This window comes from Pinus tabuliformis, chromosome 3_2, assembly GCF_031772625.1.
Source record: "Pinus tabuliformis cultivar Carrire ecotype Pingquan chromosome 3_2, CPIR1, whole genome shotgun sequence".
In the NCBI taxonomy this organism is placed as follows: Eukaryota; Viridiplantae; Streptophyta; class Pinopsida; order Pinales; family Pinaceae; genus Pinus; species Pinus tabuliformis.
This window is the reverse complement of record NC_142302.1, coordinates 74,208,978-74,221,890: the sequence shown is the minus strand read 5'-3', so window position 1 is coordinate 74,221,890 and position 12,913 is coordinate 74,208,978.

Genomic DNA, 12,913 nt, shown 5'->3' with positions numbered 1-12,913 from the left:
CAATCTCCATCTAGTAAGAAAGTTTTTGTAGGGACATAAATCAAGGCCAAAATGGAACTCACCAACCATTTATGACAGGCCACAATCATTCATTTAATACCAAGGGAATAAATAATGGTCGGTCTCCAAGTTTGTAACCACATTTCAGTATAACCGATTTGTTACTCTAGTATCTAAATTTTTAGTTGCCACCAAACATAGGGTCAGGTCTTAGCATGTCCTACAAATAAATAAATTCGTGAAATTCCCACAACAAATTATGGAAATTATCAAATAATTCCATTGGTATATGTGATTGCAATAACTTACTGCAAACACTTGATTGATTTTTTATATCTATCCTTCTTGTAGTTCAAATGCAATATATTTTTGTCAAACTGTTCATTATAATCTCCATATAACATGAGACAATTGATTCAAAGCCAAGTCTTATGTTGGTATAATTATGTATATCTATCATATGAATATCTATAAATGCCAGCATAGACTTTGAAAGGTTGTTGATAAATTCCACATTATCCTTAAAGGTTAATTTTGTTGCGCCCTTAACTCTAACATATATCAATATATCATGGTTTACCATAAAGCTATATGAAATATGGGAAATGGCATGTGTTGGATCCAAATATATCATCCTCATTCGTAGAAGGGAACCTTAAATGTTAGTATAAATAGTTTGTAGAAGAAAGAGTACATAAATATGGCAGATCACTGTTGAACTAATAGTCCCCAAAATGTGCATCAACACATTAGCCAATGATAACTCAATCATTCAAGACAAAATTGGTGTTGATAAAACTTAGATATAATTGTCAACTTTGAAGAGAATTGTCATTCCCAGTAATTATGGTAGTGCACCATGGAAAAAAAGGAGAAAGGAATTTCCATCCTAGTACTTTTACAAATTTAAGGACTTGTGGAGCCAATTTGATGGCACATTGTTATTGATGGGGATCATAGTTCATTACACCCACATGATATTTAAAAACTCATAAGATAAAGTAAAAATTGATGCATTTACCATGTGTGTAAGAAGAGGAAGGGTGCAATATGCTACATGTACAAATGACAGGATGTAATGATTTTGTAAGTTTATTGTCCATAGGGAAAACTTTGCTCAAAGAGACCCAAAATTTGGTATTCATGACAGTTAACAAAAACTCACTACACTGACAAGATACATCTCACACAGAAGGACTACATATATTCTATTATTCAAGACATTTACTCACTAAAAACATCGTGGTATAATTCCTATATGAGAAATTTCAAAGCAAGCAACCACTTTTTTCTAATAGTACATTTAGATAGTAGTGTTTTTCTCTATATTAAGCAATATGTGTTTTTCATAGTGAAAAACAATATTTAGCCAACACTGCTTGATGTACTATGCTTCGTCGCATTAGCGTTTGGGACACATATGCCAAAGAATGGCCCTAAATTTAAAGGTATCTGTTAGAGTCGGTCTGGTCATCCCTCCGTCAGAGATCAAAACTCTTTTCGCATTTCATGTTTAGGTGTCCCATCTCGCTCGATAAATTGCATTCCGTTAGGAGCATGCCATAAATCTGACGGAAGGGATTTTTTCATTCATTCCTCTCATGCTTTGCACTGCTAGCTCAGGTCCATTCAACAAAATCAAATCTTAAAAGTCATTTGCAGTCCTGTTTCAGTTTCTAGGTCATAACAGTCATTTTAGTCATTAGGTCTAGGGTTAGTCAATTTGGTCTTCGACAAAGTCTAATAAAGCTAGCAGGCCAAAGGGAGGTTCTTGATGAGGTTCTTGACAAGTTATTATTTCAAAGATTTTATCGTCATATAATGGATTATGACTTTTCTTCAAAACTTTGTTTTGAAGACAAGTCGACATTTTGTTTTTTGTAATAATTTTCCAAAATTTTCAGTTCTTGAATTCTCCAAGCGCAGCCCTGGTCTCCTTTTCCAAATCCCATGTTAGCTATTCCTGCAAAAATTTGCCAAAAATTCATCATTTCAACCAAAAATCAATGAGGAAACAAAAAGTCAGAGTTCTATTAAATGTGAAAAAGTGCCAAATGCAAAACATTACAAAAATGGGTTTTGAGGAAGCAAAAATCAAATTGATGTCTTTATAAGCTTTTGCCATGAAGATGAAAGTTATTCTGCATGCCAAGGTTGGAGAAAAGCATTTCAAGGCGAATCTGGGTGAGTATTGCGTGTTTTGGAGAGACATCGCTTGCAACCAACCTGCGCGGCGCACATAACAGGGGGCGCGGCGCACTGGGAGTTTCTGCCGAGTGTTAATTTGAACAGGCGCGACGCACATAGAGAGCACGGAGCATATAGCCTCAAGCCCAAAAATTGCTTGAAACTTCACCAAATTTCTCACTCCCTGCGTGAATTGGTCAAGTAGGCCTGCTATTTTTCCATTGCTTCAAATTTTATGATAAGTGTTGGTGGTTTATGGGTGGTAGCGGTCAACACAAAAATCCAAAACCTCCTTCTAAAGTGCCTTCAAAAGAAGTTTGTTGTTGATTCTTTAATCTCTGATTTGTCACCAAGGATTCTCCTTTTTACCCATTTTTTCCCGTGTTTCCTCATTTCCTACCCCCCCCCGCACTAAGCTGATCAATCCTACATTACATTTAAATACCAAAACCCCAAAACCCTAGTCCTTATAAAAATCTCCTCAGCCCTATACAACTAATCCCAAACCCTAAACCTTATTCCCATATATAAAATCCCCATCCTCTCCCTAATTAAATTTATTTCAATATTCCCTAATCCCCTACTGTTTTCCCCTTCCTAACATTCCCTAGTCGCATTTGTTTTTCCCCTTGGTGACAGAATCACAACACAGCAGTTTTTTACATCAAAAAGAGCAGTCCAAGTACAATTTATATACAACAACATCTTGTCTTCAAGGTATTTTGTACAGCAGCCATGGCATCTGAGCATTCATTAGACTATGAGGTAGAAAACCAAAGTGACTCTCCCTTGGAAGAACAGGCACCCCGTAGACCTCATAGAAGTGGCAGACATGTTAGGGAAGAACCATCCAGCCTTACAGAATTGCAGGCTTGCTCTCTTGCTATGCAGTGTTTTCAGCATCAGTCATGCTATGAGTTTTTTCAAAAGGTGGCTAGTATCCAATTTCATCATGAGTTGGCTCATCTTTTTGTGTTGCACTTGCATGGAGACCAAGCTATCTTGGCTGGTGTCACCTTCACACTTACACCAGAATATGTCTCATTAGCAATCGGTATACCGAACATTGGTGAACCATGGCACAAGAAACAAAAGATTGACCGACAGCATTATGAGCCATACATCAAAACCAGTTTCTTGAGGCAGCTCAAGAGAGTGTTCCCATTCCGATATTTGAAAGCTGAATATGCTCCACTAATGATATTGATTATGAAATATTTCAGCTGTGAGGGACGGTTCTCTCATCTTTATGCTTATCACATTAGGTTGCTCATGCATTTCACCAGGGTACGGATGATGAACATTCCGTATTTCATTTGCTGGAACATAGAGAGGATGACCACCTTTATACAGCATAAAACCCCTCAGCAGCAACTTAACAGTGTCTATCATTTTTCTCTTATTAAGATTTTGGTGGTTCATCATCTTGGATTGCAGGGCATCACTTGGGATGATTTCATCTCTCGTGACTTCTTCAGAGCTTCACGGAGAGTATCAAAGGTTAAGCATGAAGGTGAACCTTCTTATCAGTATGAGCGTCATGAGACTGCTAGTGTGCCAGTATTTATCACATATTAGAAAGGCACCAGACGTTTGTTTGCGGCGGCAAAGCGAGTGTTATCTCCACCCAGGGTGGAAGGGGCCTCGCTTCCTCCATCAGCATCACAGGTACAGGACAAAGGCAAGGGGCCAATGCAGGATGAGGGGCCTTCAGGTGAGCTATCAGGTGAATGAGAGACCGACTTCATTCTACTTCATGATACTGATACAGATACGAGTCCGCAAAGTGCACAGCTTAGAGAGATCATCCAGGAGCAACAAACTGAGATCGAAGCCTTATCCCTTGACTTGGAGAGGGCTAAGTGGACCATGAAATACTTGGAGCAGAGGAAAAAATAGCTTGAAGATCAGCAGACAATCATGGAGCTACAGAACATCTGCGAGAATCGCTAAGCTGCACAAAGGAGGAGAGTTGAGCTCACATCATTGGAGCAAGAGATTAATGAGGATCGGGAGGCTCATCTCGAGAGAGTTAACATGCATTTAGAGAGGCTTTTGGACAAGGCCAACAAAGACCATGCTTTGCTGAGACACATGGATTTTCACTACATGGCGCGGAACAAGGTGTGCAAGGCCCGAATCAGGAATTTGAAGGCGAAATTGAGGAAGGCAATAAAGAAGCAAAAGAGGCAAAGGGAGCTCGATCGTCTTTAGATATTGGCCGAGGCCTCTTTAGCCCAAAATAACACTTGATGAAGAAGCTCCAACCCAAATTTCAAGAAATTTGGGGCATTTTTGGTCTTTTTGAAAAATTTTGTACAAAAAACAAGGTTTTTCTCGCTGTGCGCCGCGCCACGTGGCGCGCGCTTACAATAGGAGGCTCCAAATGCAAAAACTTTTATAGTTTTGGATTTTTCATGAAAAATCATGACTCTTGGTGCATGTCCAAGAAGTTTTGGCAAGTTTTGAGTCCTCAGGAGGTCAAAAACACCCTAAAATGACCTCTCTGCCCCTATTTTCACACACAGGAAGCAGTCTTGGGAGATTGAAGTTTTGGAGGGGAAAATGGGCACCAAATTTAGAAATTCCAGTTGGGTTGGAAAGTAGACAGGCAGGGCTTTCCAAAAAGCACACTTGGGCTTAATTTGGACTTCCGAAAGTGCCTCAAAATCAGCAGCAAAGTAGTGCGACACATACAGAAATTGGCGCGGCACACAGAGGTTTTTGGCCCAATTTTTCACCTTCCAACTCAGAAATTCGGCCAGTTTGACTAGTTTTGCTTTGTAATTTTATTTTTGACTTATCTTGATGTAATTGAGTGAACATGATGTAATTTTGGCACTTAGTTACTTGTTCTAGAAGATTCATTCTCTAAAAGGTGAAAATTTAATGAATGAATCAGTTTCCTACCTTATAGAAGCAAGTTGTTTTGACTGCCTAGCTTTTAGTGCTTTGTTTAGAATTGGTTGAAACAGCTCCTAGAATGACGAACTCGGCCCCTAGAGGCAAGGGAATAGGTTGGCTTGCCTATATTATTTAATTTCTTAGTCATTTTCAGGGTTGGACTCTTGGGAAAAGCTTGGCACTCTATTGTACATTCTATCTCTTCATTTTTGGCTAAGGAAAGACCAGGGTTTTGCAGCATTGTTTGGGATCCATGCGGCTTTATGTTTTGATGGTGTGCTTCTCTGAGTAATTGTAAGTTTATCTAGTGTTATGTGTATCATTTTCAAAGCTTTCTACTTTTGAATTTGAACAAATGAGTGATTAAGGTAGAATCCATAACTGTTATGCTCTGCCTTTGAATTTGTTTAAATTTTCATGTTTTCATTTGTTTAAGGAGAATTATTGAGACTCTCTTGCTCTCCTTAGCTCCTCACCAGTCTGATCTATCCATCTCACTCACTTTAAAGCATCAAAATGATTGCCTTCCTTGCCCCAATCAGAACTCTGCAGAAACTGTGCCTCATCCCCGAGCCCAAATTTGCCTTTCCCATTTTTTCAACAAAACTCACAAAAAACCAAATCAAATCCCTGCACTTAATACCTAGCCTAAGATCAGTTTCAAATTTAGTCATCTCGAGCCTCATCGATTACCTTTTGCCGAGATTGACCTAGAGAGAGCCCTCTCCTGTCCTCGTAGGGCTAGCTACGAGGATGAACATGGTTTGATGTGGACCTAGAACCTTGTCTTTTCAGCCTGAGACAAATCTAGGCTCTAATAGTACCTATACAAGTATTTTCAAGCATATGAAAGGTATCTTTAGTCCACCAAGGTTCATTGTATGTTCATAGATACATGTCATCATTCCATGGAATTCCAAGATCCTAAACTAAACCAAATATAAGTGAAAATGTACTACAAAAGTTATGACCATAATTCTATAAATTCATGGTAATAAAAACAAACCACTTCCATTCCTTCATGTTATAGATTATAGCTTGTTCACCATCTACCAAAGTAAAGAGCATGGATCCTTTTCTACAATTTACCATTTTTCTAGACCAGAGGGTCAACCTGTTCAAGCTTCAATGAGGCTAAAATTACATAATACTAACCAATTAACATTTTAATGTCGACAAATGATGTAACCATGAGGCCATGCTTGAAACCTACATTTTATGGCTATGGTTATAAATGGAAATCCATGAACTTGAACAAGAAGGAGTCAAAAATTTTAATGATGACTATTACAAATATCACTTTTAGATATTTTGTGAAGACTAAATTAGTTAAAATTCCTATAAGAATTCAAGAGTCCACCTCAAGGCCTATCAATAATGCTATTTGTCTGTGTTCCCAGTGACATCATCAGTAACATTTCTCATCGAATAAATACATTTAACCATGACATTATATCCAATATTATAATGTTGTTTGTAGTAGATAACATTCATCCAGTCAATATGTAACAAGAAAAACATAAATAATAAACATCTTAAGAAAAAAATGTAGATAATTATCTGCTATTTATTTTCCTACAACTAAATATGGGAGAGTACATTTTTGTAGAAATAACTCGAAATTTATACCGGCACAGATAACTCGAAAAGGCACAGATTTCTTCTACTAAATTCTGCAGAAGGGAAAACTAACAATAGAAACACATGTAATCATTCAATCACAAGGAACACAATTTTTACTAGGGAACACAACTGTGAAAAACCCCTTGTCTATTTGTATTATATGCAGAGAAAATTGATTTCTTACAATGAAAACTTCAATCCTTGAAGTTGAATCTGCACTGCAATACTGATCTCCTCCTAAGTCTACTCTAGAAAATACTAAGTCTACACTCTCTGCATGCACTCATGTTTCCTACACTCAATTAGCACACACTCATGTTCTTGCACTCGCACTGCCTACACTCACATTCCTACACTCAAGTTCCTGCACTCGCTCTACCTGCACTCGCACTTCATGCACTCGATCCTATTTCCTTACACAATTCTAAGGAAATTAACTCATCTGCTACATGAAAAATCTATGCAATAAAAAATATACAACAATAAATACAATTTTGTCTTTTCCCTCTTCTCAACTAGGAAATTCGAATTGCATGCATGACTAGGGCTATTTTCTATAAATTGACTAGTTAACTAAGAGATTAGTGAGTTAACAAAAGATAAAACTACTCAACTAAACTCATACTCACTCTATTCATGACTATATCTCAGGTAACTAAGTTTCACTAACTATAACTCCACTAGATTGCTAGATCTTAGCAATCAACTCATGCACAACTCTACTTCTTGCCCACAAACTCAAATTAGCTTACCTAACTAAATGACCTAGCCATTTCACTCCTGCTAAGTGCAACTCAAGTCATCCTACTATTGTGGAAATTCGAATGTCTCCATTTGACTAAGGCACAAGGCAAATGAAGCCTTTTCTTGGTACAATTTAACACTACCTCTTAGAAAAAAAAGTGTTTTTGACAACCCCAATCCTGCTCCTATGTAGGAATGTACTGTAACACAACTAACACTCCCTCTCACTGTTTTTGTTACTACCACAGCAACTACAACTGGGAAGCATCCAAAATACTGAATCAGCTATGTCTCTAAGCTGCAACTGTCTCCTGAGTCTCTGACTACTACTAGCCTCTTCATTGTCACTCAAGTTCTGACTGCATCAGCTGACATTGATCCTTCTACTACTGAATACTATGGTCCCCTGTAGCAAGGGTAATGATCCATGAGAAGAGTACACTACAGCTGTTATTTCTCTCCTATGGACACTGCCCAAATCTTTGCAACTATGGGACTAAGACTCTACATCGCCCCACCATGCTCCTGGAGGTGTAGTTGCATACATGGAAAATTTGTCTCTAGATTGTAGATATTTTTAACTCAAACACTAATATGTTTTACTTATTTATCTAAAAATTGAAGAGCACAAAACTTGCAACAAAGTATTTTTACTTGACTATAAGGGCTTGTGAAATTAAGTTACTAAATCGTCACATAAGAATGTAAATTAACACATAAAAATGTACCTTAAGATGCACAATAATAATTTGGCTAAACCATGAACAAGGAAAACAAGAAGCATCAAGACAAAGATCATAATGGAGTTCACCCCCTCCACTGGGCTACATCTCTGGATTCACCTCCAAAGGCCGAATCTCTTTATTGTCTTTCTTTTAAAGAGGAATGTGTAAAATCCTCTATTAAAAAGGGCTAAAAAGCCTAGAACTTCCTTCCACTACCAAAGAGTCTTCAAGGCTTGTACAATACAATAAATCCTTCAATACCTCAGAAAGACTTCCACATGAGCTCTCAAAGCTATCTCAAGAAAATTTCCTCTCAAAAAAATCCTCTTCCAAAGAGTACATACGTGAATTTATAACTTTTAGAGATCCATAAATAAAGGAGAGGATATCTCCTTAGATCTACATTCAAAGGAGAGAATCACTCATAAAATCCATTAAAAGAGCATCTTATGAGATTCTTAAGGAGAAAATCTCTCAAATCCACATATCAAGGACCTCATCCACATTTTTTAAGAAAACAATCCCATGAAAATATCAACTTCCAACTTAAGATTGGAAAACTGTTTGTGAGCTGGATTCTCACACTTAATGAATTTCCTTTTTAAAAATTAAATGAAAATGCATGAGCACCTAAGCCCATCTAAAGTATTAGTCATTTATAACTTCCACATTTTTCCAAAGTTTTTGTGAACTTCGCTTTGGCGTCCATAACTATTTTGGAGCTCATCAAGTTCCAGCAATGGAAACCTTTAACATTTTTCCAAGAGGGGAGATCCTCCTTGATCAATCCTCCCCATAAAAGAGGACTTTTGTTCCGCCAAAAATCTAGATCGATACTAACTTTCTTTGGCAAACTGTAGATTGTTTATGAGAAACTTTTCCCCTTTGTTTGTAGCATCCTATAATAAGCATGTCACTTTGAAAATTTCGATGAGGATATCCAATCATCCACATACAAGCACAATGGTTTACTCTAAAAATGTGACTACCATCAAAAAGGTGATGAGCCCTTTTTCATTAGAAGATGGTTCAATGATTGAAACCATGTGGCACCAACATGGTTACGACATTGTACTAGCCCAATTTTTTTTCCATTTATATAGCAAGCATGGTTTCAACTTATATTGTCAATGACCCCAAGTTGGCATTCAAATTGAGCCACGTTACACTTTGAAAGGCATCAATATGTAGATTAAAAAGATAAATTATGTCGATGTTAGAGGACTTCTCTATGGAACATTTGAAGATACCTTTTGACACGTAATTTTGCTACAAATTATTATGGGGCCTCTCTCGCCCTTCACGATCCCTATGTGGTAGCACGTAAGGCCCACAAATTTACAAACTTCTCCATAGAAATTGTGAGGCCTTTCTTCATTGCCAAACCCCCATCAACACAACTTATTCCAAAATAAACTTATTACAGTGAGATAATGGTAGTGCAAGATGACACAAAATCTAGGCTGCCTAAGTGGGGATTTTTATGTAAGTCTCCACTGTGGAAATTCTAGAAGAAATACCAGTAGTCTACCATATGCCTAGACGCAAAGCTGATTCATTGTCTCCTAAAGTAATAAGTTGCACAAACTTTCTTCTACTTACTAACTCCTTTTTTATGCAATTCTCCAAAAGCTTATATTTCAAACATATTTCTACTCTACTAGAAACAACAAAAGATATCCAAGAAAAACTCACATAACCAACATCATGGGCTCATCTATGAAGAAATAAAGGAATCCCCACACTACAAACATGAAACAAAGATTGGATGCCATAACAGCGATTAAAAGAAGATGCCCAAAATAATCAAGGTGTTAGAAAATTAAATAACAGGGAAATGGAACACATAAAATATTGTGGAAACAAAAACACAAAAAAAACATAAAATAAGAGAGACACAGATATATGTGTATCACGTAATTTTGTCTATGTCCATGAAGAAATGGCGAGTCCTTCCTTTTATATTATCTAACAAAATGAAGAGATGCAAGCTACAACAGATATGTTGTAATTTCTTATTCGCTATCACGAAGTCTCCTCTCTCTTTCTCGCTCAGAATAATAATTCATGGTCATAGTAGATTCCATCATATAAATCAAGGGTTTCCTTATATGGAATAAAACACTAAATTAACATAACTTTTAACTTCAGATCATCCACCTAATACAAGTATTAGATTGACTATGAAATTATAATATTTTACAAGGAAAATTTTCATCTCTATTTAGTTTCAGGGGCACTACCCCCAAAACCCCCGCTAGCCCCCAGATGCCCAAGCCGGAGGTAATATCCCCCCCTGGGTCCCCCGCAGTGGTGAGGGGACAAATCCCACTGCCACATCTTCCTGCGTGGAGGGGTGTACAGTCTTCTTGGGGTATAATCTCGGTTGAAATAACACCTCTGAATTAGGAAGATAATCAAGCTCCACACCCAATAATTTCCCAATTGGAGACTGATTATATAAAATCCATCAATGCTCCACTTGCTAAACAATGCTTCCACTTTGTACTTAGTTGTTTCTCATCTTCATCATCATACTTGAATACCAATTGAAACTGAGAAAAAACTAAGTTTCTCCCTAGTTACAACATTTGTTAACATATTTGTAGGAGTTTGGCTAGTGTGTATCTTTCCAGCTTCAACTATCCATCTTCCAAAATTGACCATATGAAATGGTACCTAAGCTATGTAGGTTTAGTATTAGAATGAAATGTTGAGTTCTTTACAAGATGAATGACACCCTGGTTATCATTGTATAAATTGTCAATCTCCCACTTCTTTCCCAATTCATCCATACACTTTTGTAACCAAATCATTTCTTTACTAGCCTAAGTAGCAACAATATACTATGTTTATTTTGTTGAAAGTGCAACAATGTTTTAAAATTTTGAAACCCAACTGACAGTGGTTCCAAATATAGTAAACACATAACTTGTGGTTCTCCTCCTATTATCTTTGTCACCTACCATATCTACATCAACATATACTTGTAGAGCAATGTTTGAACCACCAAAGCATAATGCTTGATTTGTGGTATCCCTCAAATACCTAAGAATCCATTTCCCTTCCATCCAATTCTCTTTTCCTAGATTTTTCATATACCTGCTTACAACTTCCATTGCATGTGCAATATTAGGCCTTATGCAGACCATTGCATACATTAAGCTTCCAACTACTAATGCATATGTAACTTTATACATATAATCCATCCCTTCCTGAGTATTGGGACACATATCCTTAGTTAGTTTGAAATGTCTAGCCAAAGGTTGACTAATTGGTTTTGCATTCTACATATTAAATCTTTCCAACACATTTTCTATGTACTCACTCTTACACAATTTTAATTTGCGATTTTTTCTTTCTCTAGTTATTCTCATACCAAGGATTTTTTTTGTAGCACCCAAATCCTTTATTGCAAATGAATTTCCAATTTTCCCTTGAGAAAATTTATTTCCCACATGTTAGACCCTGCAACAAACATGCCATATACATACAATAGCAATATAATATAGCTTCCATCATTTTTCTTTTTAAGATAAACATAGTGGTCAGGGTGACATCTAGTATAACCTTGTTTAGACATAAACCTGTCAAAATTTAGATACCACTACCTTGGAGCCTGTTGTAAGCCATACAAAATACTCTTCAATTTTCACATTAATTTCTCCTTCCCTATGACCTCATACACTTGTGGTTTCTGCATATATATTTCTTTGTCCAAATCCCCATTGAGAAAGGCTATCTTTACATCTAACTGCTCACGATGCAAATCTTCTGCTACATTAGATTTAAAATAGTTCTGATTGAAGTCATTTTAACAACAAGAGAAAAAATTTCATCAAAGTATATACCTTTCTTTTGTGCAAAACCCTTCACCACAAGTCTAGCCTTATACTTGTGTTTACCTCCATCTTCTTCCTTCAACCTCTAAACTCATTTATTCTGCAATGTTTTTTTTTACCTGCATGCAATTTGAGTAAGTCCCAATTTTGGTTATGCATCAAGGAGTCCAGCTCTTCTTCCATGCCTTGCTCCCACTTCTTCATAGTTTCTACATGCATTTCTTCTTCGTATCTTTCACGTTCACCAGAATCAGTCAACAATACATAATATAAATGAAAAAGAGTATAGTTTAGGGGGTCTACTTATCCTAGTAGATCTTCTAACACCACTTTCAGGTGTTTGATGTGCCTGTTGTTGTGGCCTCTAATCATTATAATTTTATGACACCTTTACTTTTTCTATGATCTCATCAAGCACTGCATATTCTTTGTTTTCCTTTTCATGTTTCTTTTCTAGCATTTTATCCTTATACAAGACCTTTTCATTGAATACGACATCTATGCTCCTAATGGTTTTGTGATTTTCACAATCATATAAGTGATAACCAAAATAATTAACACCATATCTAATAAAGCTACATTTCTTTGATTTTGCCTCAAGCTTTTTCCTATTTTCTTTATTGATTTGGACAAAGGCTTCACAACCAAAATTCTTTAAAAATGAATAGTTTATATTTTTACTTATCCATGCCTCCTCTGGAATACTGCCATCCAAGGAACTTGAAGGCCCTATGTTTATTAGATAAACAATATTATCTACAACATTTACCAAAAATTGTAAGGGTAATCCTGCATGCAATCTCATGCACCTTACATGCTCCATGATTGTCCTTTTCATCCTTTTTGACACAGCATTTTCTTGTGGTGTTCCTAAACTATCTTCTCTCT